Consider the following 26,084-nt stretch of genomic DNA (forward strand, 5'->3'; position numbering starts at 1 on the left):
GGGGGAGGGGAGTTGCTTGCGCCCTAAAGGAGGAGTTATTCAGATTCATTGCAGTGGGCGGCGGCTGCAAAACGCACCATTCTTCTTGTTTTGGCTCTGCAAAGCAGCCTTTTCAAGGGTTGGCTTGGGTGACAAAATGTCTTGTGTAGGCGTGGGTTTGTCTCCCTCTCGCTCTCTCTCCCTAAGATGTGTCCGGCATAGGCCAGGGTGCCACTCGAGGCCCAAACCAATTCTGGTTATCGCTTCTCGGCCTTTTGGCTAAGATCAAGTGTAGTATCTGTTCTTATCAGTTTAATATCTGATACGTCCCCTATCTGGGGACCATATATTAAATGGATTTTTAGAACAGGGAGATGGAAAAAGAGCTTGCTCTGTCCACTCCACGCATTGACCTGGTATTGCAGTACCTCCAGGAACGGTGCACCCCTTCTTAACCCAGTTTCCAAAAGCAGAACTCAATTCACCTGATTCATATTAGCCCGATTTAATGAATTGGAAGAAAGCATACGTCTTCATATGCACCTCAATTTGGCCCATTCACTTTTCACACTTCCTCCTTTTGTTTTTTATCTTTCACACTTTTGACTTTCTTTATTCATCCAAATAGCAAACTCATCACCACTCAACCTGACCAACTCGGCTATGTCCCCGTGCTGCAGTTCTCTGTCTTATCTAGATCATTTGCAATTGAATGGAATAGATCCCTTTTGGACAAAGTGGATTCACCTGCTGCTGCAGTGACCACAGGTGTGATAACATCTAGAATTGGCATCTGGTGCGATCTCTCCGCTTCCACTCCAAAGAAAGTTACCTGTTTATTCCTATCATGCATTGGTTTTTGGGGTTTTCTTTGAGTAATGATGATCTCTTTAGTAGTCTGTTGGCGCCCTCTCCTGGAGGAATAGTTTGCTTGCTCTTGGACATTCTAAAAGAGAGGTCATGATAGACATTGAGCTTCTGAGCTCAATTGGGGACAGTCATGGGTGATGAATGTTTGCAACCTACTGCGAAGCCTCATACCGCAATATAAGGAACGTCAAATACTAAGAAAGGGCGGCCTATGAAAGAATTACTACTTTCAATAAGTACACTTAAACGGCTAATTGGGAATAGAAAAACTGTAAAAAGCCCTCTGAGAAAGCCCCCCTCTAACCTTTGATAGTAAGCTTTTCTGTAGTCTGCCTGTTGATGTATTTTCCGTTTGAACTGTGCACAACATGAAGAGACGGAACACTGGCGGCTTGTCACAATGCCCCCCGATGACATCACAATAGCGCTGCTGCCTAGAAAACAAGCTGCGCAGAAGAAGTTGTTCTTTGGGTGGGAGGGTGGGCTAGTGGAAGGAGGGGGCAATCTCTTTTTTTCCCGGGTGGTAGGGGGATGACAGGAGAAGGGAAGCGGGTGGTGAGAAAGGTACAGAGGGCAGGGTTTGGGGGCTGGGAAGGAAAGGGAAAAGATTAGGGTTTGGGGATGATGAAAGGGCTTTCTACGGGTAAGGATGGCAAAGGGTGGCAGTGACGGAAAGTCAGGCAACCTGTCCTGTCCGTCTTTTTGTATCGTGAATTGGAAAGACTGCAAGGGGGAGGGGAGTTGCTTGCGCCCTAAAGGAGGAGTTATTCAGATTCATTGCAGTGGGCGGCGGCTGCAAAACGCACCATTCTTCTTGTTTTGGCTCTGCAAAGCAGCCTTTTCAAGGGTTGGCTTGGGTGACAAAATGTCTTGTGTAGGCGTGGGTTTGTCTCCCTCTCGCTCTCTCTCCCTAAGATGTGTCCGGCATAGGCCAGGGTGCCACTCGAGGCCCAAACCAATTCTGGTTATCGCTTCTCGGCCTTTTGGCTAAGATCAAGTGTAGTATCTGTTCTTATCAGTTTAATATCTGATACGTCCCCTATCTGGGGACCATATATTAAATGGATTTTTAGAACAGGGAGATGGAAAAAGAGCTTGCTCTGTCCACTCCACGCATTGACCTGGTATTGCAGTACCTCCAGGAACGGTGCACCCCTTCTTAACCCAGTTTCCAAAAGCAGAACTCAATTCACCTGATTCATATTAGCCCGATTTAATGAATTGGAAGAAAGCATACGTCTTCATATGCACCTCAATTTGGCCCATTCACTTTTCACACTTCCTCCTTTTGTTTTTTATCTTTCACACTTTTGACTTTCTTTATTCATCCAAATAGCAAACTCATCACCACTCAACCTGACCAACTCGGCTATGTCCCCGTGCTGCAGTTCTCTGTCTTATCTAGATCATTTGCAATTGAATGGAATAGATCCCTTTTGGACAAAGTGGATTCACCTGCTGCTGCAGTGACCACAGGTGTGATAACATCTAGAATTGGCATCTGGTGCGATCTCTCCGCTTCCACTCCAAAGAAAGTTACCTGTTTATTCCTATCATGCATTGGTTTTTGGGGTTTTCTTTGAGTAATGATGATCTCTTTAGTAGTCTGTTGGCGCCCTCTCCTGGAGGAATAGTTTGCTTGCTCTTGGACATTCTAAAAGAGAGGTCATGATAGACATTGAGCTTCTGAGCTCAATTGGGGACAGTCATGGGTGATGAATGTTTGCAACCTACTGCGAAGCCTCATACCGCAATATAAGGAACGTCAAATACTAAGAAAGGGCGGCCTATGAAAGAATTACTACTTTCAATAAGTACACTTAAACGGCTAATTGGGAATAGAAAAACTGTAAAAAGCCCTCTGAGAAAGCCCCCCTCTAACCTTTGATAGTAAGCTTTTCTGTAGTCTGCCTGTTGATGTATTTTCCGTTTGAACTGTGCACAACATGAAGAGACGGAACACTGGCGGCTTGTCACAATGCCCCCCGATGACATCACAATAGCGCTGCTGCCTAGAAAACAAGCTGCGCAGAAGAAGTTGTTCTTTGGGTGGGAGGGTGGGCTAGTGGAAGGAGGGGGCAATCTCTTTTTTTCCCGGGTGGTAGGGGGATGACAGGAGAAGGGAAGCGGGTGGTGAGAAAGGTACAGAGGGCAGGGTTTGGGGGCTGGGAAGGAAAGGGAAAAGATTAGGGTTTGGGGATGATGAAAGGGCTTTCTACGGGTAAGGATGGCAAAGGGTGGCAGTGACGGAAAGTCAGGCAACCTGTCCTGTCCGTCTTTTTGTATCGTGAATTGGAAAGACTGCAAGGGGGAGGGGAGTTGCTTGCGCCCTAAAGGAGGAGTTATTCAGATTCATTGCAGTGGGCGGCGGCTGCAAAACGCACCATTCTTCTTGTTTTGGCTCTGCAAAGCAGCCTTTTCAAGGGTTGGCTTGGGTGACAAAATGTCTTGTGTAGGCGTGGGTTTGTCTCCCTCTCGCTCTCTCTCCCTAAGATGTGTCCGGCATAGGCCAGGGTGCCACTCGAGGCCCAAACCAATTCTGGTTATCGCTTCTCGGCCTTTTGGCTAAGATCAAGTGTAGTATCTGTGAGGCTCGGCAGATGCAATGCACACTGGAAGGTTGCGCTTGCTAGTACTCTTAATGTATAGTATATTCATCTAGAGGAAAACATGGCCCTACCAGGATCGAGGCTATTAGACTGAGTAAGTGTGGGGGCTATGGTGCAATGTGCCCCAGGACTGACGACCCTGGAGTGAGTCTGAGCTTGCTGGCTTGGGACCCCGGCGAGCCTTGGGCTCTGTAGCACACCGTACCTTGCCCTTTCATACTTTCTGAGCATATTGCTCTATCCCGGCCTTCTGGCTAGGAAGGAAAATTTTTATAATCATGGTCGGAGGTCCGTTCAGCTTTGGGCTGAGAAACCAACACCCGGTTGGAGGTCCGGGTCAGCTTCGGCTGAGAAACCAACACCCGGTTGGAGGTCCGGGTCAGCTTCGGCTGAGAAACCAACACCCGGTTGGAGGTCCGGTTAGCCTTGGGCTGAGAAACCAACACCGGTTGACGGTCCGGGCAGTTTCGGCTGCGAAACCAACAACTAGTAGCTCTCTACTCCACTTGGGTAAGATGCCTGGGTGGACGCTGGGAGCAACGACAAGGCTCAACCAGGCTTCGGCTTGGGGGAGCACCGAAGATCCCTGACCCTTGCTGTGGCCTTCTGGCTCGGAGGGACGGGGTTGATTTTTGGGGACCCTCTCCTCACGGAGGGGTCCACACGAATCCTAGCCTTTGCACTGTTTTTGGTGTGACTTCGGTCATGCATTTTTTGCGGTGCTTTGGAAAGCTTCATTAAATCAAAAAATCTGTTCTTATCAGTTTAATATCTGATACGTCCCCTATCTGGGGACCATATATTAAATGGATTTTTAGAACAGGGAGATGGAAAAAGAGCTTGCTCTGTCCACTCCACGCATTGACCTGGTATTGCAGTACCTCCAGGAACGGTGCACCCCTTCTTAACCCAGTTTCCAAAAGCAGAACTCAATTCACCTGATTCATATTAGCCCGATTTAATGAATTGGAAGAAAGCATACGTCTTCATATGCACCTCAATTTGGCCCATTCACTTTTCACACTTCCTCCTTTTGTTTTTTATCTTTCACACTTTTGACTTTCTTTATTCATCCAAATAGCAAACTCATCACCACTCAACCTGACCAACTCGGCTATGTCCCCGTGCTGCAGTTCTCTGTCTTATCTAGATCATTTGCAATTGAATGGAATAGATCCCTTTTGGACAAAGTGGATTCACCTGCTGCTGCAGTGACCACAGGTGTGATAACATCTAGAATTGGCATCTGGTGCGATCTCTCCGCTTCCACTCCAAAGAAAGTTACCTGTTTATTCCTATCATGCATTGGTTTTTGGGGTTTTCTTTGAGTAATGATGATCTCTTTAGTAGTCTGTTGGCGCCCTCTCCTGGAGGAATAGTTTGCTTGCTCTTGGACATTCTAAAAGAGAGGTCATGATAGACATTGAGCTTCTGAGCTCAATTGGGGACAGTCATGGGTGATGAATGTTTGCAACCTACTGCGAAGCCTCATACCGCAATATAAGGAACGTCAAATACTAAGAAAGGGCGGCCTATGAAAGAATTACTACTTTCAATAAGTACACTTAAACGGCTAATTGGGAATAGAAAAACTGTAAAAAGCCCTCTGAGAAAGCCCCCCTCTAACCTTTGATAGTAAGCTTTTCTGTAGTCTGCCTGTTGATGTATTTTCCGTTTGAACTGTGCACAACATGAAGAGACGGAACACTGGCGGCTTGTCACAATGCCCCCCGATGACATCACAATAGCGCTGCTGCCTAGAAAACAAGCTGCGCAGAAGAAGTTGTTCTTTGGGTGGGAGGGTGGGCTAGTGGAAGGAGGGGGCAATCTCTTTTTTTCCCGGGTGGTAGGGGGATGACAGGAGAAGGGAAGCGGGTGGTGAGAAAGGTACAGAGGGCAGGGTTTGGGGGCTGGGAAGGAAAGGGAAAAGATTAGGGTTTGGGGATGATGAAAGGGCTTTCTACGGGTAAGGATGGCAAAGGGTGGCAGTGACGGAAAGTCAGGCAACCTGTCCTGTCCGTCTTTTTGTATCGTGAATTGGAAAGACTGCAAGGGGGAGGGGAGTTGCTTGCGCCCTAAAGGAGGAGTTATTCAGATTCATTGCAGTGGGCGGCGGCTGCAAAACGCACCATTCTTCTTGTTTTGGCTCTGCAAAGCAGCCTTTTCAAGGGTTGGCTTGGGTGACAAAATGTCTTGTGTAGGCGTGGGTTTGTCTCCCTCTCGCTCTCTCTCCCTAAGATGTGTCCGGCATAGGCCAGGGTGCCACTCGAGGCCCAAACCAATTCTGGTTATCGCTTCTCGGCCTTTTGGCTAAGATCAAGTGTAGTATCTGTTCTTATCAGTTTAATATCTGATACGTCCCCTATCTGGGGACCATATATTAAATGGATTTTTAGAACAGGGAGATGGAAAAAGAGCTTGCTCTGTCCACTCCACGCATTGACCTGGTATTGCAGTACCTCCAGGAACGGTGCACCCCTTCTTAACCCAGTTTCCAAAAGCAGAACTCAATTCACCTGATTCATATTAGCCCGATTTAATGAATTGGAAGAAAGCATACGTCTTCATATGCACCTCAATTTGGCCCATTCACTTTTCACACTTCCTCCTTTTGTTTTTTATCTTTCACACTTTTGACTTTCTTTATTCATCCAAATAGCAAACTCATCACCACTCAACCTGACCAACTCGGCTATGTCCCCGTGCTGCAGTTCTCTGTCTTATCTAGATCATTTGCAATTGAATGGAATAGATCCCTTTTGGACAAAGTGGATTCACCTGCTGCTGCAGTGACCACAGGTGTGATAACATCTAGAATTGGCATCTGGTGCGATCTCTCCGCTTCCACTCCAAAGAAAGTTACCTGTTTATTCCTATCATGCATTGGTTTTTGGGGTTTTCTTTGAGTAATGATGATCTCTTTAGTAGTCTGTTGGCGCCCTCTCCTGGAGGAATAGTTTGCTTGCTCTTGGACATTCTAAAAGAGAGGTCATGATAGACATTGAGCTTCTGAGCTCAATTGGGGACAGTCATGGGTGATGAATGTTTGCAACCTACTGCGAAGCCTCATACCGCAATATAAGGAACGTCAAATACTAAGAAAGGGCGGCCTATGAAAGAATTACTACTTTCAATAAGTACACTTAAACGGCTAATTGGGAATAGAAAAACTGTAAAAAGCCCTCTGAGAAAGCCCCCCTCTAACCTTTGATAGTAAGCTTTTCTGTAGTCTGCCTGTTGATGTATTTTCCGTTTGAACTGTGCACAACATGAAGAGACGGAACACTGGCGGCTTGTCACAATGCCCCCCGATGACATCACAATAGCGCTGCTGCCTAGAAAACAAGCTGCGCAGAAGAAGTTGTTCTTTGGGTGGGAGGGTGGGCTAGTGGAAGGAGGGGGCAATCTCTTTTTTTCCCGGGTGGTAGGGGGATGACAGGAGAAGGGAAGCGGGTGGTGAGAAAGGTACAGAGGGCAGGGTTTGGGGGCTGGGAAGGAAAGGGAAAAGATTAGGGTTTGGGGATGATGAAAGGGCTTTCTACGGGTAAGGATGGCAAAGGGTGGCAGTGACGGAAAGTCAGGCAACCTGTCCTGTCCGTCTTTTTGTATCGTGAATTGGAAAGACTGCAAGGGGGAGGGGAGTTGCTTGCGCCCTAAAGGAGGAGTTATTCAGATTCATTGCAGTGGGCGGCGGCTGCAAAACGCACCATTCTTCTTGTTTTGGCTCTGCAAAGCAGCCTTTTCAAGGGTTGGCTTGGGTGACAAAATGTCTTGTGTAGGCGTGGGTTTGTCTCCCTCTCGCTCTCTCTCCCTAAGATGTGTCCGGCATAGGCCAGGGTGCCACTCGAGGCCCAAACCAATTCTGGTTATCGCTTCTCGGCCTTTTGGCTAAGATCAAGTGTAGTATCTGTTCTTATCAGTTTAATATCTGATACGTCCCCTATCTGGGGACCATATATTAAATGGATTTTTAGAACAGGGAGATGGAAAAAGAGCTTGCTCTGTCCACTCCACGCATTGACCTGGTATTGCAGTACCTCCAGGAACGGTGCACCCCTTCTTAACCCAGTTTCCAAAAGCAGAACTCAATTCACCTGATTCATATTAGCCCGATTTAATGAATTGGAAGAAAGCATACGTCTTCATATGCACCTCAATTTGGCCCATTCACTTTTCACACTTCCTCCTTTTGTTTTTTATCTTTCACACACTTTTGACTTTCTTTATTCATCCAAATAGCAAACTCATCACCACTCAACCTGACCAACTCGGCTATGTCCCCGTGCTGCAGTTCTCTGTCTTATCTAGATCATTTGCAATTGAATGGAATAGATCCCTTTTGGACAAAGTGGATTCACCTGCTGCTGCAGTGACCACAGGTGTGATAACATCTAGAATTGGCATCTGGTGCGATCTCTCCGCTTCCACTCCAAAGAAAGTTACCTGTTTATTCCTATCATGCATTGGTTTTTGGGGTTTTCTTTGAGTAATGATGATCTCTTTAGTAGTCTGTTGGCGCCCTCTCCTGGAGGAATAGTTTGCTTGCTCTTGGACATTCTAAAAGAGAGGTCATGATAGACATTGAGCTTCTGAGCTCAATTGGGGACAGTCATGGGTGATGAATGTTTGCAACCTACTGCGAAGCCTCATACCGCAATATAAGGAACGTCAAATACTAAGAAAGGGCGGCCTATGAAAGAATTACTACTTTCAATAAGTACACTTAAACGGCTAATTGGGAATAGAAAAACTGTAAAAAGCCCTCTGAGAAAGCCCCCCTCTAACCTTTGATAGTAAGCTTTTCTGTAGTCTGCCTGTTGATGTATTTTCCGTTTGAACTGTGCACAACATGAAGAGACGGAACACTGGCGGCTTGTCACAATGCCCCCCGATGACATCACAATAGCGCTGCTGCCTAGAAAACAAGCTGCGCAGAAGAAGTTGTTCTTTGGGTGGGAGGGTGGGCTAGTGGAAGGAGGGGGCAATCTCTTTTTTTCCCGGGTGGTAGGGGGATGACAGGAGAAGGGAAGCGGGTGGTGAGAAAGGTACAGAGGGCAGGGTTTGGGGGCTGGGAAGGAAAGGGAAAAGATTAGGGTTTGGGGATGATGAAAGGGCTTTCTACGGGTAAGGATGGCAAAGGGTGGCAGTGACGGAAAGTCAGGCAACCTGTCCTGTCCGTCTTTTTGTATCGTGAATTGGAAAGACTGCAAGGGGGAGGGGAGTTGCTTGCGCCCTAAAGGAGGAGTTATTCAGATTCATTGCAGTGGGCGGCGGCTGCAAAACGCACCATTCTTCTTGTTTTGGCTCTGCAAAGCAGCCTTTTCAAGGGTTGGCTTGGGTGACAAAATGTCTTGTGTAGGCGTGGGTTTGTCTCCCTCTCGCTCTCTCTCCCTAAGATGTGTCCGGCATAGGCCAGGGTGCCACTCGAGGCCCAAACCAATTCTGGTTATCGCTTCTCGGCCTTTTGGCTAAGATCAAGTGTAGTATCTGTTCTTATCAGTTTAATATCTGATACGTCCCCTATCTGGGGACCATATATTAAATGGATTTTTAGAACAGGGAGATGGAAAAAGAGCTTGCTCTGTCCACTCCACGCATTGACCTGGTATTGCAGTACCTCCAGGAACGGTGCACCCCTTCTTAACCCAGTTTCCAAAAGCAGAACTCAATTCACCTGATTCATATTAGCCCGATTTAATGAATTGGAAGAAAGCATACGTCTTCATATGCACCTCAATTTGGCCCATTCACTTTTCACACTTCCTCCTTTTGTTTTTTATCTTTCACACTTTTGACTTTCTTTATTCATCCAAATAGCAAACTCATCACCACTCAACCTGACCAACTCGGCTATGTCCCCGTGCTGCAGTTCTCTGTCTTATCTAGATCATTTGCAATTGAATGGAATAGATCCCTTTTGGACAAAGTGGATTCACCTGCTGCTGCAGTGACCACAGGTGTGATAACATCTAGAATTGGCATCTGGTGCGATCTCTCCGCTTCCACTCCAAAGAAAGTTACCTGTTTATTCCTATCATGCATTGGTTTTTGGGGTTTTCTTTGAGTAATGATGATCTCTTTAGTAGTCTGTTGGCGCCCTCTCCTGGAGGAATAGTTTGCTTGCTCTTGGACATTCTAAAAGAGAGGTCATGATAGACATTGAGCTTCTGAGCTCAATTGGGGACAGTCATGGGTGATGAATGTTTGCAACCTACTGCGAAGCCTCATACCGCAATATAAGGAACGTCAAATACTAAGAAAGGGCGGCCTATGAAAGAATTACTACTTTCAATAAGTACACTTAAACGGCTAATTGGGAATAGAAAAACTGTAAAAAGCCCTCTGAGAAAGCCCCCCTCTAACCTTTGATAGTAAGCTTTTCTGTAGTCTGCCTGTTGATGTATTTTCCGTTTGAACTGTGCACAACATGAAGAGACGGAACACTGGCGGCTTGTCACAATGCCCCCCGATGACATCACAATAGCGCTGCTGCCTAGAAAACAAGCTGCGCAGAAGAAGTTGTTCTTTGGGTGGGAGGGTGGGCTAGTGGAAGGAGGGGGCAATCTCTTTTTTTCCCGGGTGGTAGGGGGATGACAGGAGAAGGGAAGCGGGTGGTGAGAAAGGTACAGAGGGCAGGGTTTGGGGGCTGGGAAGGAAAGGGAAAAGATTAGGGTTTGGGGATGATGAAAGGGCTTTCTACGGGTAAGGATGGCAAAGGGTGGCAGTGACGGAAAGTCAGGCAACCTGTCCTGTCCGTCTTTTTGTATCGTGAATTGGAAAGACTGCAAGGGGGAGGGGAGTTGCTTGCGCCCTAAAGGAGGAGTTATTCAGATTCATTGCAGTGGGCGGCGGCTGCAAAACGCACCATTCTTCTTGTTTTGGCTCTGCAAAGCAGCCTTTTCAAGGGTTGGCTTGGGTGACAAAATGTCTTGTGTAGGCGTGGGTTTGTCTCCCTCTCGCTCTCTCTCCCTAAGATGTGTCCGGCATAGGCCAGGGTGCCACTCGAGGCCCAAACCAATTCTGGTTATCGCTTCTCGGCCTTTTGGCTAAGATCAAGTGTAGTATCTGTTCTTATCAGTTTAATATCTGATACGTCCCCTATCTGGGGACCATATATTAAATGGATTTTTAGAACAGGGAGATGGAAAAAGAGCTTGCTCTGTCCACTCCACGCATTGACCTGGTATTGCAGTACCTCCAGGAACGGTGCACCCCTTCTTAACCCAGTTTCCAAAAGCAGAACTCAATTCACCTGATTCATATTAGCCCGATTTAATGAATTGGAAGAAAGCATACGTCTTCATATGCACCTCAATTTGGCCCATTCACTTTTCACACTTCCTCCTTTTGTTTTTTATCTTTCACACTTTTGACTTTCTTTATTCATCCAAATAGCAAACTCATCACCACTCAACCTGACCAACTCGGCTATGTCCCCGTGCTGCAGTTCTCTGTCTTATCTAGATCATTTGCAATTGAATGGAATAGATCCCTTTTGGACAAAGTGGATTCACCTGCTGCTGCAGTGACCACAGGTGTGATAACATCTAGAATTGGCATCTGGTGCGATCTCTCCGCTTCCACTCCAAAGAAAGTTACCTGTTTATTCCTATCATGCATTGGTTTTTGGGGTTTTCTTTGAGTAATGATGATCTCTTTAGTAGTCTGTTGGCGCCCTCTCCTGGAGGAATAGTTTGCTTGCTCTTGGACATTCTAAAAGAGAGGTCATGATAGACATTGAGCTTCTGAGCTCAATTGGGGACAGTCATGGGTGATGAATGTTTGCAACCTAGCGAAGCCTCATACCGCAATATAAGGAACGTCAAATACTAAGAAAGGGCGGCCTATGAAAGAATTACTACTTTCAATAAGTACACTTAAACGGCTAATTGGGAATAGAAAAACTGTAAAAAGCCCTCTGAGAAAGCCCCCCTCTAACCTTTGATAGTAAGCTTTTCTGTAGTCTGCCTGTTGATGTATTTTCCGTTTGAACTGTGCACAACATGAAGAGACGGAACACTGGCGGCTTGTCACAATGCCCCCCGATGACATCACAATAGCGCTGCTGCCTAGAAAACAAGCTGCGCAGAAGAAGTTGTTCTTTGGGTGGGAGGGTGGGCTAGTGGAAGGAGGGGGCAATCTCTTTTTTTCCCGGGTGGTAGGGGGATGACAGGAGAAGGGAAGCGGGTGGTGAGAAAGGTACAGAGGGCAGGGTTTGGGGGCTGGGAAGGAAAGGGAAAAGATTAGGGTTTGGGGATGATGAAAGGGCTTTCTACGGGTAAGGATGGCAAAGGGTGGCAGTGACGGAAAGTCAGGCAACCTGTCCTGTCCGTCTTTTTGTATCGTGAATTGGAAAGACTGCAAGGGGGAGGGGAGTTGCTTGCGCCCTAAAGGAGGAGTTATTCAGATTCATTGCAGTGGGCGGCGGCTGCAAAACGCACCATTCTTCTTGTTTTGGCTCTGCAAAGCAGCCTTTTCAAGGGTTGGCTTGGGTGACAAAATGTCTTGTGTAGGCGTGGGTTTGTCTCCCTCTCGCTCTCTCTCCCTAAGATGTGTCCGGCATAGGCCAGGGTGCCACTCGAGGCCCAAACCAATTCTGGTTATCGCTTCTCGGCCTTTTGGCTAAGATCAAGTGTAGTATCTGTTCTTATCAGTTTAATATCTGATACGTCCCCTATCTGGGGACCATATATTAAATGGATTTTTAGAACAGGGAGATGGAAAAAGAGCTTGCTCTGTCCACTCCACGCATTGACCTGGTATTGCAGTACCTCCAGGAACGGTGCACCCCTTCTTAACCCAGTTTCCAAAAGCAGAACTCAATTCACCTGATTCATATTAGCCCGATTTAATGAATTGGAAGAAAGCATACGTCTTCATATGCACCTCAATTTGGCCCATTCACTTTTCACACTTCCTCCTTTTGTTTTTTATCTTTCACACTTTTGACTTTCTTTATTCATCCAAATAGCAAACTCATCACCACTCAACCTGACCAACTCGGCTATGTCCCCGTGCTGCAGTTCTCTGTCTTATCTAGATCATTTGCAATTGAATGGAATAGATCCCTTTTGGACAAAGTGGATTCACCTGCTGCTGCAGTGACCACAGGTGTGATAACATCTAGAATTGGCATCTGGTGCGATCTCTCCGCTTCCACTCCAAAGAAAGTTACCTGTTTATTCCTATCATGCATTGGTTTTTGGGGTTTTCTTTGAGTAATGATGATCTCTTTAGTAGTCTGTTGGCGCCCTCTCCTGGAGGAATAGTTTGCTTGCTCTTGGACATTCTAAAAGAGAGGTCATGATAGACATTGAGCTTCTGAGCTCAATTGGGGACAGTCATGGGTGATGAATGTTTGCAACCTACTGCGAAGCCTCATACCGCAATATAAGGAACGTCAAATACTAAGAAAGGGCGGCCTATGAAAGAATTACTACTTTCAATAAGTACACTTAAACGGCTAATTGGGAATAGAAAAACTGTAAAAAGCCCTCTGAGAAAGCCCCCCTCTAACCTTTGATAGTAAGCTTTTCTGTAGTCTGCCTGTTGATGTATTTTCCGTTTGAACTGTGCACAACATGAAGAGACGGAACACTGGCGGCTTGTCACAATGCCCCCCGATGACATCACAATAGAGCTGCTGCCTAGAAAACAAGCTGCGCAGAAGAAGTTGTTCTTTGGGTGGGAGGGTGGGCTAGTGGAAGGAGGGGGCAATCTCTTTTTTTCCCGGGTGGTAGGGGGATGACAGGAGAAGGGAAGCGGGTGGTGAGAAAGGTACAGAGGGCAGGGTTTGGGGGCTGGGAAGGAAAGGGAAAAGATTAGGGTTTGGGGATGATGAAAGGGCTTTCTACGGGTAAGGATGGCAAAGGGTGGCAGTGACGGAAAGTCAGGCAACCTGTCCTGTCCGTCTTTTTGTATCGTGAATTGGAAAGACTGCAAGGGGGAGGGGAGTTGCTTGCGCCCTAAAGGAGGAGTTATTCAGATTCATTGCAGTGGGCGGCGGCTGCAAAACGCACCATTCTTCTTGTTTTGGCTCTGCAAAGCAGCCTTTTCAAGGGTTGGCTTGGGTGACAAAATGTCTTGTGTAGGCGTGGGTTTGTCTCCCTCTCGCTCTCTCTCCCTAAGATGTGTCCGGCATAGGCCAGGGTGCCACTCGAGGCCCAAACCAATTCTGGTTATCGCTTCTCGGCCTTTTGGCTAAGATCAAGTGTAGTATCTGTTCTTATCAGTTTAATATCTGATACGTCCCCTATCTGGGGACCATATATTAAATGGATTTTTAGAACAGGGAGATGGAAAAAGAGCTTGCTCTGTCCACTCCACGCATTGACCTGGTATTGCAGTACCTCCAGGAACGGTGCACCCCTTCTTAACCCAGTTTCCAAAAGCAGAACTCAATTCACCTGATTCATATTAGCCCGATTTAATGAATTGGAAGAAAGCATACGTCTTCATATGCACCTCAATTTGGCCCATTCACTTTTCACACTTCCTCCTTTTGTTTTTTATCTTTCACACTTTTGACTTTCTTTATTCATCCAAATAGCAAACTCATCACCACTCAACCTGACCAACTCGGCTATGTCCCCGTGCTGCAGTTCTCTGTCTTATCTAGATCATTTGCAATTGAATGGAATAGATCCCTTTTGGACAAAGTGGATTCACCTGCTGCTGCAGTGACCACAGGTGTGATAACATCTAGAATTGGCATCTGGTGCGATCTCTCCGCTTCCACTCCAAAGAAAGTTACCTGTTTATTCCTATCATGCATTGGTTTTTGGGGTTTTCTTTGAGTAATGATGATCTCTTTAGTAGTCTGTTGGCGCCCTCTCCTGGAGGAATAGTTTGCTTGCTCTTGGACATTCTAAAAGAGAGGTCATGATAGACATTGAGCTTCTGAGCTCAATTGGGGACAGTCATGGGTGATGAATGTTTGCAACCTACTGCGAAGCCTCATACCGCAATATAAGGAACGTCAAATACTAAGAAAGGGCGGCCTATGAAAGAATTACTACTTTCAATAAGTACACTTAAACGGCTAATTGGGAATAGAAAAACTGTAAAAAGCCCTCTGAGAAAGCCCCCCTCTAACCTTTGATAGTAAGCTTTTCTGTAGTCTGCCTGTTGATGTATTTTCCGTTTGAACTGTGCACAACATGAAGAGACGGAACACTGGCGGCTTGTCACAATGCCCCCCGATGACATCACAATAGCGCTGCTGCCTAGAAAACAAGCTGCGCAGAAGAAGTTGTTCTTTGGGTGGGAGGGTGGGCTAGTGGAAGGAGGGGGCAATCTCTTTTTTTCCCGGGTGGTAGGGGGATGACAGGAGAAGGGAAGCGGGTGGTGAGAAAGGTACAGAGGGCAGGGTTTGGGGGCTGGGAAGGAAAGGGAAAAGATTAGGGTTTGGGGATGATGAAAGGGCTTTCTACGGGTAAGGATGGCAAAGGGTGGCAGTGACGGAAAGTCAGGCAACCTGTCCTGTCCGTCTTTTTGTATCGTGAATTGGAAAGACTGCAAGGGGGAGGGGAGTTGCTTGCGCCCTAAAGGAGGAGTTATTCAGATTCATTGCAGTGGGCGGCGGCTGCAAAACGCACCATTCTTCTTGTTTTGGCTCTGCAAAGCAGCCTTTTCAAGGGTTGGCTTGGGTGACAAAATGTCTTGTGTAGGCGTGGGTTTGTCTCCCTCTCGCTCTCTCTCCCTAAGATGTGTCCGGCATAGGCCAGGGTGCCACTCGAGGCCCAAACCAATTCTGGTTATCGCTTCTCGGCCTTTTGGCTAAGATCAAGTGTAGTATCTGTTCTTATCAGTTTAATATCTGATACGTCCCCTATCTGGGGACCATATATTAAATGGATTTTTAGAACAGGGAGATGGAAAAAGAGCTTGCTCTGTCCACTCCACGCATTGACCTGGTATTGCAGTACCTCCAGGAACGGTGCACCCCTTCTTAACCCAGTTTCCAAAAGCAGAACTCAATTCACCTGATTCATATTAGCCCGATTTAATGAATTGGAAGAAAGCATACGTCTTCATATGCACCTCAATTTGGCCCATTCACTTTTCACACTTCCTCCTTTTGTTTTTTATCTTTCACACTTTTGACTTTCTTTATTCATCCAAATAGCAAACTCATCACCACTCAACCTGACCAACTCGGCTATGTCCCCGTGCTGCAGTTCTCTGTCTTATCTAGATCATTTGCAATTGAATGGAATAGATCCCTTTTGGACAAAGTGGATTCACCTGCTGCTGCAGTGACCACAGGTGTGATAACATCTAGAATTGGCATCTGGTGCGATCTCTCCGCTTCCACTCCAAAGAAAGTTACCTGTTTATTCCTATCATGCATTGGTTTTTGGGGTTTTCTTTGAGTAATGATGATCTCTTTAGTAGTCTGTTGGCGCCCTCTCCTGGAGGAATAGTTTGCTTGCTCTTGGACATTCTAAAAGAGAGGTCATGATAGACATTGAGCTTCTGAGCTCAATTGGGGACAGTCATGGGTGATGAATGTTTGCAACCTACTGCGAAGCCTCATACCGCAATATAAGGAACGTCAAATACTAAGAAAGGGCGGCCTATGAAAGAATTACTACTTTCAATAAGTACACTTAAACGGCTAATTGGGAATAGAAAAACTGTAAAAAGCCCTCTGAGAAAGCCCCCCTCTAACCTTTGATAGTAAGCTTTTCTGTAGTCTGCCTGTTGATGTATTTTCCGTTTGAACTGTGCACAACATGAAGAGACGGAACACTGGCGGCTTGTCACAATGCCCCCCGATGACATCACAATAGCGCTGCTGCCTAGAAAACAAGCTGCGCAGAAGAAGTTGTTCTTTGGGTGGGAGGGTGGGCTAGTGGAAGGAGGGGGCAATCTCTTTTTTTCCCGGGTGGTAGGGGGATGACAGGAGAAGGGAAGCGGGTGGTGAGAAAGGTACAGAGGGCAGGGTTTGGGGGCTGGGAAGGAAAGGGAAAAGATTAGGGTTTGGGGATGATGAAAGGGCTTTCTACGGGTAAGGATGGCAAAGGGTGGCAGTGACGGAAAGTCAGGCAACCTGTCCTGTCCGTCTTTTTGTATCGTGAATTGGAAAGACTGCAAGGGGGAGGGGAGTTGCTTGCGCCCTAAAGGAGGAGTTATTCAGATTCATTGCAGTGGGCGGCGGCTGCAAAACGCACCATTCTTCTTGTTTTGGCTCTGCAAAGCAGCCTTTTCAAGGGTTGGCTTGGGTGACAAAATGTCTTGTGTAGGCGTGGGTTTGTCTCCCTCTCGCTCTCTCTCCCTAAGATGTGTCCGGCATAGGCCAGGGTGCCACTCGAGGCCCAAACCAATTCTGGTTATCGCTTCTCGGCCTTTTGGCTAAGATCAAGTGTAGTATCTGTTCTTATCAGTTTAATATCTGATACGTCCCCTATCTGGGGACCATATATTAAATGGATTTTTAGAACAGGGAGATGGAAAAAGAGCTTGCTCTGTCCACTCCACGCATTGACCTGGTATTGCAGTACCTCCAGGAACGGTGCACCCCTTCTTAACCCAGTTTCCAAAAGCAGAACTCAATTCACCTGATTCATATTAGCCCGATTTAATGAATTGGAAGAAAGCATACGTCTTCATATGCACCTCAATTTGGCCCATTCACTTTTCACACTTCCTCCTTTTGTTTTTTATCTTTCACACTTTTGACTTTCTTTATTCATCCAAATAGCAAACTCATCACCACTCAACCTGACCAACTCGGCTATGTCCCCGTGCTGCAGTTCTCTGTCTTATCTAGATCATTTGCAATTGAATGGAATAGATCCCTTTTGGACAAAGTGGATTCACCTGCTGCTGCAGTGACCACAGGTGTGATAACATCTAGAATTGGCATCTGGTGCGATCTCTCCGCTTCCACTCCAAAGAAAGTTACCTGTTTATTCCTATCATGCATTGGTTTTTGGGGTTTTCTTTGAGTAATGATGATCTCTTTAGTAGTCTGTTGGCGCCCTCTCCTGGAGGAATAGTTTGCTTGCTCTTGGACATTCTAAAAGAGAGGTCATGATAGACATTGAGCTTCTGAGCTCAATTGGGGACAGTCATGGGTGATGAATGTTTGCAACCTACTGCGAAGCCTCATACCGCAATATAAGGAACGTCAAATACTAAGAAAGGGCGGCCTATGAAAGAATTACTACTTTCAATAAGTACACTTAAACGGCTAATTGGGAATAGAAAAACTGTAAAAAGCCCTCTGAGAAAGCCCCCCTCTAACCTTTGATAGTAAGCTTTTCTGTAGTCTGCCTGTTGATGTATTTTCCGTTTGAACTGTGCACAACATGAAGAGACGGAACACTGGCGGCTTGTCACAATGCCCCCCGATGACATCACAATAGCGCTGCTGCCTAGAAAACAAGCTGCGCAGAAGAAGTTGTTCTTTGGGTGGGAGGGTGGGCTAGTGGAAGGAGGGGGCAATCTCTTTTTTTCCCGGGTGGTAGGGGGATGACAGGAGAAGGGAAGCGGGTGGTGAGAAAGGTACAGAGGGCAGGGTTTGGGGGCTGGGAAGGAAAGGGAAAAGATTAGGGTTTGGGGATGATGAAAGGGCTTTCTACGGGTAAGGATGGCAAAGGGTGGCAGTGACGGAAAGTCAGGCAACCTGTCCTGTCCGTCTTTTTGTATCGTGAATTGGAAAGACTGCAAGGGGGAGGGGAGTTGCTTGCGCCCTAAAGGAGGAGTTATTCAGATTCATTGCAGTGGGCGGCGGCTGCAAAACGCACCATTCTTCTTGTTTTGGCTCTGCAAAGCAGCCTTTTCAAGGGTTGGCTTGGGTGACAAAATGTCTTGTGTAGGCGTGGGTTTGTCTCCCTCTCGCTCTCTCTCCCTAAGATGTGTCCGGCATAGGCCAGGGTGCCACTCGAGGCCCAAACCAATTCTGGTTATCGCTTCTCGGCCTTTTGGCTAAGATCAAGTGTAGTATCTGTTCTTATCAGTTTAATATCTGATACGTCCCCTATCTGGGGACCATATATTAAATGGATTTTTAGAACAGGGAGATGGAAAAAGAGCTTGCTCTGTCCACTCCACGCATTGACCTGGTATTGCAGTACCTCCAGGAACGGTGCACCCCTTCTTAACCCAGTTTCCAAAAGCAGAACTCAATTCACCTGATTCATATTAGCCCGATTTAATGAATTGGAAGAAAGCATACGTCTTCATATGCACCTCAATTTGGCCCATTCACTTTTCACACTTCCTCCTTTTGTTTTTTATCTTTCACACTTTTGACTTTCTTTATTCATCCAAATAGCAAACTCATCACCACTCAACCTGACCAACTCGGCTATGTCCCCGTGCTGCAGTTCTCTGTCTTATCTAGATCATTTGCAATTGAATGGAATAGATCCCTTTTGGACAAAGTGGATTCACCTGCTGCTGCAGTGACCACAGGTGTGATAACATCTAGAATTGGCATCTGGTGCGATCTCTCCGCTTCCACTCCAAAGAAAGTTACCTGTTTATTCCTATCATGCATTGGTTTTTGGGGTTTTCTTTGAGTAATGATGATCTCTTTAGTAGTCTGTTGGCGCCCTCTCCTGGAGGAATAGTTTGCTTGCTCTTGGACATTCTAAAAGAGAGGTCATGATAGACATTGAGCTTCTGAGCTCAATTGGGGACAGTCATGGGTGATGAATGTTTGCAACCTACTGCGAAGCCTCATACCGCAATATAAGGAACGTCAAATACTAAGAAAGGGCGGCCTATGAAAGAATTACTACTTTCAATAAGTACACTTAAACGGCTAATTGGGAATAGAAAAACTGTAAAAAGCCCTCTGAGAAAGCCCCCCTCTAACCTTTGATAGTAAGCTTTTCTGTAGTCTGCCTGTTGATGTATTTTCCGTTTGAACTGTGCACAACATGAAGAGACGGAACACTGGCGGCTTGTCACAATGCCCCCCGATGACATCACAATAGCGCTGCTGCCTAGAAAACAAGCTGCGCAGAAGAAGTTGTTCTTTGGGTGGGAGGGTGGGCTAGTGGAAGGAGGGGGCAATCTCTTTTTTTCCCGGGTGGTAGGGGGATGACAGGAGAAGGGAAGCGGGTGGTGAGAAAGGTACAGAGGGCAGGGTTTGGGGGCTGGGAAGGAAAGGGAAAAGATTAGGGTTTGGGGATGATGAAAGGGCTTTCTACGGGTAAGGATGGCAAAGGGTGGCAGTGACGGAAAGTCAGGCAACCTGTCCTGTCCGTCTTTTTGTATCGTGAATTGGAAAGACTGCAAGGGGGAGGGGAGTTGCTTGCGCCCTAAAGGAGGAGTTATTCAGATTCATTGCAGTGGGCGGCGGCTGCAAAACGCACCATTCTTCTTGTTTTGGCTCTGCAAAGCAGCCTTTTCAAGGGTTGGCTTGGGTGACAAAATGTCTTGTGTAGGCGTGGGTTTGTCTCCCTCTCGCTCTCTCTCCCTAAGATGTGTCCGGCATAGGCCAGGGTGCCACTCGAGGCCCAAACCAATTCTGGTTATCGCTTCTCGGCCTTTTGGCTAAGATCAAGTGTAGTATCTGTTCTTATCAGTTTAATATCTGATACGTCCCCTATCTGGGGACCATATATTAAATGGATTTTTAGAACAGGGAGATGGAAAAAGAGCTTGCTCTGTCCACTCCACGCATTGACCTGGTATTGCAGTACCTCCAGGAACGGTGCACCCCTTCTTAACCCAGTTTCCAAAAGCAGAACTCAATTCACCTGATTCATATTAGCCCGATTTAATGAATTGGAAGAAAGCATACGTCTTCATATGCACCTCAATTTGGCCCATTCACTTTTCACACTTCCTCCTTTTGTTTTTTATCTTTCACACTTTTGACTTTCTTTATTCATCCAAATAGCAAACTCATCACCACTCAACCTGACCAACTCGGCTATGTCCCCGTGCTGCAGTTCTCTGTCTTATCTAGATCATTTGCAATTGAATGGAATAGATCCCTTTTGGACAAAGTGGATTCACCTGCTGCTGCAGTGACCACAGGTGTGATAACATCTAGAATTGGCATCTGGTGCGATCTCTCCGCTTCCACTCCAAAGAAAGTTACCTGTTTATTCCTATCATGCATTGGTTTTTGGGGTTTTCTTTGAGTAATGATGATCTCTTTAGTAGTCTGTTGGCGCCCTCTCCTGGAGGAATAGTTTGCTTGCTCTTGGACATTCTAAAAGAGAGGTCATGATAGACATTGAGCTTCTGAGCTCAATTGGGGACAGTCATGGGTGATGAATGTTTGCAACCTACTGCGAAGCCTCATACCGCACTATAAGGAACGTCAAATACTAAGAAAGGGCGGCCTATGAAAGAATTACTACTTTCAATAAGTACACTTAAACGGCTAATTGGGAATAGAAAAACTGTAAAAAGCCCTCTGAGAAAGCCCCCCTCTAACCTTTGATAGTAAGCTTTTCTGTAGTCTGCCTGTTGATGTATTTTCCGTTTGAACTGTGCACAACATGAAGAGACGGAACACTGGCGGCTTGTCACAATGCCCCCCGATGACATCACAAAATAGCGCTGCTGCCTAGAAAACAAGCTGCGCAGAAGAAGTTGTTCTTTGGGTGGGAGGGTGGGCTAGTGGAAGGAGGGGGCAATCTCTTTTTTTCCCGGGTGGTAGGGGGATGACAGGAGAAGGGAAGCGGGTGGTGAGAAAGGTACAGAGGGCAGGGTTTGGGGGCTGGGAAGGAAAGGGAAAAGATTAGGGTTTGGGGATGATGAAAGGGCTTTCTACGGGTAAGGATGGCAAAGGGTGGCAGTGACGGAAAGTCAGGCAACCTGTCCTGTCCGTCTTTTTGTATCGTGAATTGGAAAGACTGCAAGGGGGAGGGGAGTTGCTTGCGCCCTAAAGGAGGAGTTATTCAGATTCATTGCAGTGGGCGGCGGCTGCAAAACGCACCATTCTTCTTGTTTTGGCTCTGCAAAGCAGCCTTTTCAAGGGTTGGCTTGGGTGACAAAATGTCTTGTGTAGGCGTGGGTTTGTCTCCCTCTCGCTCTCTCTCCCTAAGATGTGTCCGGCATAGGCCAGGGTGCCACTCGAGGCCCAAACCAATTCTGGTTATCGCTTCTCGGCCTTTTGGCTAAGATCAAGTGTAGTATCTGTTCTTATCAGTTTAATATCTGATACGTCCCCTATCTGGGGACCATATATTAAATGGATTTTTAGAACAGGGAGATGGAAAAAGAGCTTGCTCTGTCCACTCCACGCATTGACCTGGTATTGCAGTACCTCCAGGAACGGTGCACCCCTTCTTAACCCAGTTTCCAAAAGCAGAACTCAATTCACCTGATTCATATTAGCCCGATTTAATGAATTGGAAGAAAGCATACGTCTTCATATGCACCTCAATTTGGCCCATTCACTTTTCACACTTCCTCCTTTTGTTTTTTATCTTTCACACTTTTGACTTTCTTTATTCATCCAAATAGCAAACTCATCACCACTCAACCTGACCAACTCGGCTATGTCCCCGTGCTGCAGTTCTCTGTCTTATCTAGATCATTTGCAATTGAATGGAATAGATCCCTTTTGGACAAAGTGGATTCACCTGCTGCTGCAGTGACCACAGGTGTGATAACATCTAGAATTGGCATCTGGTGCGATCTCTCCGCTTCCACTCCAAAGAAAGTTACCTGTTTATTCCTATCATGCATTGGTTTTTGGGGTTTTCTTTGAGTAATGATGATCTCTTTAGTAGTCTGTTGGCGCCCTCTCCTGGAGGAATAGTTTGCTTGCTCTTGGACATTCTAAAAGAGAGGTCATGATAGACATTGAGCTTCTGAGCTCAATTGGGGACAGTCATGGGTGATGAATGTTTGCAACCTACTGCGAAGCCTCATACCGCAATATAAGGAACGTCAAATACTAAGAAAGGGCGGCCTATGAAAGAATTACTACTTTCAATAAGTACACTTAAACGGCTAATTGGGAATAGAAAAACTGTAAAAAGCCCTCTGAGAAAGCCCCCCTCTAACCTTTGATAGTAAGCTTTTCTGTAGTCTGCCTGTTGATGTATTTTCCGTTTGAACTGTGCACAACATGAAGAGACGGAACACTGGCGGCTTGTCACAATGCCCCCCGATGACATCACAATAGCGCTGCTGCCTAGAAAACAAGCTGCGCAGAAGAAGTTGTTCTTTGGGTGGGAGGGTGGGCTAGTGGAAGGAGGGGGCAATCTCTTTTTTTCCCGGGTGGTAGGGGGATGACAGGAGAAGGGAAGCGGGTGGTGAGAAAGGTACAGAGGGCAGGGTTTGGGGGCTGGGAAGGAAAGGGAAAAGATTAGGGTTTGGGGATGATGAAAGGGCTTTCTACGGGTAAGGATGGCAAAGGGTGGCAGTGACGGAAAGTCAGGCAACCTGTCCTGTCCGTCTTTTTGTATCGTGAATTGGAAAGACTGCAAGGGGGAGGGGAGTTGCTTGCGCCCTAAAGGAGGAGTTATTCAGATTCATTGCAGTGGGCGGCGGCTGCAAAACGCACCATTCTTCTTGTTTTGGCTCTGCAAAGCAGCCTTTTCAAGGGTTGGCTTGGGTGACAAAATGTCTTGTGTAGGCGTGGGTTTGTCTCCCTCTCGCTCTCTCTCCCTAAGATGTGTCCGGCATAGGCCAGGGTGCCACTCGAGGCCCAAACCAATTCTGGTTATCGCTTCTCGGCCTTTTGGCTAAGATCAAGTGTAGTATCTGTTCTTATCAGTTTAATATCTGATACGTCCCCTATCTGGGGACCATATATTAAATGGATTTTTAGAACAGGGAGATGGAAAAAGAGCTTGCTCTGTCCACTCCACGCATTGACCTGGTATTGCAGTACCTCCAGGAACGGTGCACCCCTTCTTAACCCAGTTTCCAAAAGCAGAACTCAATTCACCTGATTCATATTAGCCCGATTTAATGAATTGGAAGAAAGCATACGTCTTCATATGCACCTCAATTTGGCCCATTCACTTTTCACACTTCCTCCTTTTGTTTTTTATCTTTCACACTTTTGACTTTCTTTATTCATCCAAATAGCAAACTCATCACCACTCAACCTGACCAACTCGGCTATGTCCCCGTGCTGCAGTTCTCTGTCTTATCTAGATCATTTGCAATTGAATGGAATAGATCCCTTTTGGACAAAGTGGATTCACCTGCTGCTGCAGTGACCACAGGTGTGATAACATCTAGAATTGGCATCTGGTGCGATCTCTCCGCTTCCACTCCAAAGAAAGTTACCTGTTTATTCCTATCATGCATTGGTTTTTGGGGTTTTCTTTGAGTAATGATGATCTCTTTAGTAGTCTGTTGGCGCCCTCTCCTGGAGGAATAGTTTGCTTGCTCTTGGACATTCTAAAAGAGAGGTCATGATAGACATTGAGCTTCTGAGCTCAATTGGGGACAGTCATGGGTGATGAATGTTTGCAACCTACTGCGAAGCCTCATACCGCAATATAAGGAACGTCAAATACTAAGAAAGGGCGGCCTATGAAAGAATTACTACTTTCAATAAGTACACTTAAACGGCTAATTGGGAATAGAAAAACTGTAAAAAGCCCTCTGAGAAAGCCCCCCTCTAACCTTTGATAGTAAGCTTTTCTGTAGTCTGCCTGTTGATGTATTTTCCGTTTGAACTGTGCACAACATGAAGAGACGGAACACTGGCGGCTTGTCACAATGCCCCCCGATGACATCACAATAGCGCTGCTGCCTAGAAAACAAGCTGCGCAGAAGAAGTTGCTCTTTGGGTGGGAGGGTGGGCTAGTGGAAGGAGGGGGCAATCTCTTTTTTTCCCGGGTGGTAGGGGGATGACAGGAGAAGGGAAGCGGGTGGTGAGAAAGGTACAGAGGGCAGGGTTTGGGGGCTGGGAAGGAAAGGGAAAAGATTAGGGTTTGGGGATGATGAAAGGGCTTTCTACGGGTAAGGATGGCAAAGGGTGGCAGTGACGGAAAGTCAGGCAACCTGTCCTGTCCGTCTTTTTGTATCGTGAATTGGAAAGACTGCAAGGGGGAGGGGAGTTGCTTGCGCCCTAAAGGAGGAGTTATTCAGATTCATTGCAGTGGGCGGCGGCTGCAAAACGCACCATTCTTCTTGTTTTGGCTCTGCAAAGAAGCCTTTTCAAGGGTTGGCTTGGGTGACAAAATGTCTTGTGTAGGCGTGGGTTTGTCTCCCTCTCGCTCTCTCTCCCTAAGATGTGTCCGGCATAGGCCAGGGTGCCACTCGAGGCCCAAACCAATTCTGGTTATCGCTTCTCGGCCTTTTGGCTAAGATCAAGTGTAGTATCTGTTCTTATCAGTTTAATATCTGATACGTCCCCTATCTGGGGACCATATATTAAATGGATTTTTAGAACAGGGAGATGGAAAAAGAGCTTGCTCTGTCCACTCCACGCATTGACCTGGTATTGCAGTACCTCCAGGAACGGTGCACCTCTTCTTAACCCAGTTTCCAAAAGCAGAACTCAATTCACCTGATTCATATTAGCCCGATTTAATGAATTGGAAGAAAGCATACGTCTTCATATGCACCTCAATTTGGCCCATTCACTTTTCACACTTCCTCCTTTTGTTTTTTATCTTTCACACTTTTGACTTTCTTTATTCATCCAAATAGCAAACTCATCACCACTCAACCTGACCAACTCGGCTATGTCCCCGTGCTGCAGTTCTCTGTCTTATCTAGATCATTTGCAATTGAATGGAATAGATCCCTTTTGGACAAAGTGGATTCACCTGCTGCTGCAGTGACCACAGGTGTGATAACATCTAGAATTGGCATCTGGTGCGATCTCTCCGCTTCCACTCCAAAGAAAGTTACCTGTTTATTCCTATCATGCATTGGTTTTTGGGGTTTTCTTTGAGTAATGATGATCTCTTTAGTAGTCTGTTGGCGCCCTCTCCTGGAGGAATAGTTTGCTTGCTCTTGGACATTCTAAAAGAGAGGTCATGATAGACATTGAGCTTCTGAGCTCAATTGGGGACAGTCATGGGTGATGAATGTTTGCAACCTACTGCGAAGCCTCATACCGCAATATAAGGAACGTCAAATACTAAGAAAGGGCGGCCTATGAAAGAATTACTACTTTCAATAAGTACACTTAAACGGCTAATTGGGAATAGAAAAACTGTAAAAAGCCCTCTGAGAAAGCCCCCCTCTAACCTTTGATAGTAAGCTTTTCTGTAGTCTGCCTGTTGATGTATTTTCCGTTTGAACTGTGCACAACATGAAGAGACGGAACACTGGCGGCTTGTCACAATGCCCCCCGATGACATCACAATAGCGCTGCTGCCTAGAAAACAAGCTGCGCAGAAGAAGTTGTTCTTTGGGTGGGAGGGTGGGCTAGTGGAAGGAGGGGGCAATCTCTTTTTTTCCCGGGTGGTAGGGGGATGACAGGAGAAGGGAAGCGGGTGGTGAGAAAGGTACAGAGGGCAGGGTTTGGGGGCTGGGAAGGAAAGGGAAAAGATTAGGGTTTGGGGATGATGAAAGGGCTTTCTACGGGTAAGGATGGCAAAGGGTGGCAGTGACGGAAAGTCAGGCAACCTGTCCTGTCCGTCTTTTTGTATCGTGAATTGGAAAGACTGCAAGGGGGAGGGGAGTTGCTTGCGCCCTAAAGGAGGAGTTATTCAGATTCATTGCAGTGGG

At 46.6% G+C, this 26,084-nt stretch overlaps 16 non-coding genes and 1 pseudogene across 16 annotated transcripts; all 17 read left to right on the plus strand.

Moving 5' to 3' along the window:
- Nucleotides 1-238: 238 nt before the first annotated feature.
- LOC142270293 (U2 spliceosomal RNA) lies at nt 239-429 on the plus strand. Its single transcript, XR_012735609.1, has one exon. It is a non-coding gene; the product is annotated as a U2 spliceosomal RNA (small nuclear RNA).
- Nucleotides 430-1,816: 1,387 nt separating this feature from the next.
- On the plus strand, nt 1,817-2,007 carry LOC142270295 (U2 spliceosomal RNA). The gene has a single exon (XR_012735610.1). It is a non-coding gene; the product is annotated as a U2 spliceosomal RNA (small nuclear RNA).
- Nucleotides 2,008-3,394: 1,387 nt separating this feature from the next.
- Nucleotides 3,395-3,521, plus strand: LOC142270275 (U2 spliceosomal RNA; annotated as a pseudogene).
- A 642-nt stretch (nt 3,522-4,163) lies between these two features.
- On the plus strand, nt 4,164-4,361 carry LOC142270270 (U2 spliceosomal RNA). Its single transcript, XR_012735591.1, has one exon. It is a non-coding gene; the product is annotated as a U2 spliceosomal RNA (small nuclear RNA).
- Nucleotides 4,362-5,748: 1,387 nt separating this feature from the next.
- Nucleotides 5,749-5,939, plus strand: LOC142270296 (U2 spliceosomal RNA). Its single transcript, XR_012735611.1, has one exon. It is a non-coding gene; the product is annotated as a U2 spliceosomal RNA (small nuclear RNA).
- A 1,387-nt stretch (nt 5,940-7,326) lies between these two features.
- On the plus strand, nt 7,327-7,517 carry LOC142270297 (U2 spliceosomal RNA). Its single transcript, XR_012735612.1, has one exon. It is a non-coding gene; the product is annotated as a U2 spliceosomal RNA (small nuclear RNA).
- Nucleotides 7,518-8,906: 1,389 nt separating this feature from the next.
- LOC142270298 (U2 spliceosomal RNA) lies at nt 8,907-9,097 on the plus strand. The gene has a single exon (XR_012735613.1). It is a non-coding gene; the product is annotated as a U2 spliceosomal RNA (small nuclear RNA).
- A 1,387-nt stretch (nt 9,098-10,484) lies between these two features.
- LOC142270300 (U2 spliceosomal RNA) lies at nt 10,485-10,675 on the plus strand. Its single transcript, XR_012735615.1, has one exon. It is a non-coding gene; the product is annotated as a U2 spliceosomal RNA (small nuclear RNA).
- A 1,385-nt stretch (nt 10,676-12,060) lies between these two features.
- LOC142270301 (U2 spliceosomal RNA) lies at nt 12,061-12,251 on the plus strand. The gene has a single exon (XR_012735616.1). It is a non-coding gene; the product is annotated as a U2 spliceosomal RNA (small nuclear RNA).
- A 1,387-nt stretch (nt 12,252-13,638) lies between these two features.
- On the plus strand, nt 13,639-13,829 carry LOC142270302 (U2 spliceosomal RNA). Its single transcript, XR_012735617.1, has one exon. It is a non-coding gene; the product is annotated as a U2 spliceosomal RNA (small nuclear RNA).
- Nucleotides 13,830-15,216: 1,387 nt separating this feature from the next.
- On the plus strand, nt 15,217-15,407 carry LOC142270303 (U2 spliceosomal RNA). The gene has a single exon (XR_012735618.1). It is a non-coding gene; the product is annotated as a U2 spliceosomal RNA (small nuclear RNA).
- A 1,387-nt stretch (nt 15,408-16,794) lies between these two features.
- On the plus strand, nt 16,795-16,985 carry LOC142270304 (U2 spliceosomal RNA). The gene has a single exon (XR_012735619.1). It is a non-coding gene; the product is annotated as a U2 spliceosomal RNA (small nuclear RNA).
- A 1,387-nt stretch (nt 16,986-18,372) lies between these two features.
- On the plus strand, nt 18,373-18,563 carry LOC142270306 (U2 spliceosomal RNA). Its single transcript, XR_012735620.1, has one exon. It is a non-coding gene; the product is annotated as a U2 spliceosomal RNA (small nuclear RNA).
- A 1,387-nt stretch (nt 18,564-19,950) lies between these two features.
- On the plus strand, nt 19,951-20,141 carry LOC142270307 (U2 spliceosomal RNA). The gene has a single exon (XR_012735621.1). It is a non-coding gene; the product is annotated as a U2 spliceosomal RNA (small nuclear RNA).
- Nucleotides 20,142-21,530: 1,389 nt separating this feature from the next.
- On the plus strand, nt 21,531-21,721 carry LOC142270308 (U2 spliceosomal RNA). The gene has a single exon (XR_012735622.1). It is a non-coding gene; the product is annotated as a U2 spliceosomal RNA (small nuclear RNA).
- A 1,387-nt stretch (nt 21,722-23,108) lies between these two features.
- LOC142270309 (U2 spliceosomal RNA) lies at nt 23,109-23,299 on the plus strand. The gene has a single exon (XR_012735623.1). It is a non-coding gene; the product is annotated as a U2 spliceosomal RNA (small nuclear RNA).
- A 1,387-nt stretch (nt 23,300-24,686) lies between these two features.
- On the plus strand, nt 24,687-24,877 carry LOC142270328 (U2 spliceosomal RNA). Its single transcript, XR_012735640.1, has one exon. It is a non-coding gene; the product is annotated as a U2 spliceosomal RNA (small nuclear RNA).
- Nucleotides 24,878-26,084: the final 1,207 nt, after the last annotated feature.

Source organism: Anomaloglossus baeobatrachus, unplaced genomic scaffold (genome assembly GCF_048569485.1).
Source record: "Anomaloglossus baeobatrachus isolate aAnoBae1 unplaced genomic scaffold, aAnoBae1.hap1 Scaffold_3263, whole genome shotgun sequence".
NCBI lineage: Eukaryota > Metazoa > Chordata > Amphibia > Anura > Aromobatidae > Anomaloglossus > Anomaloglossus baeobatrachus.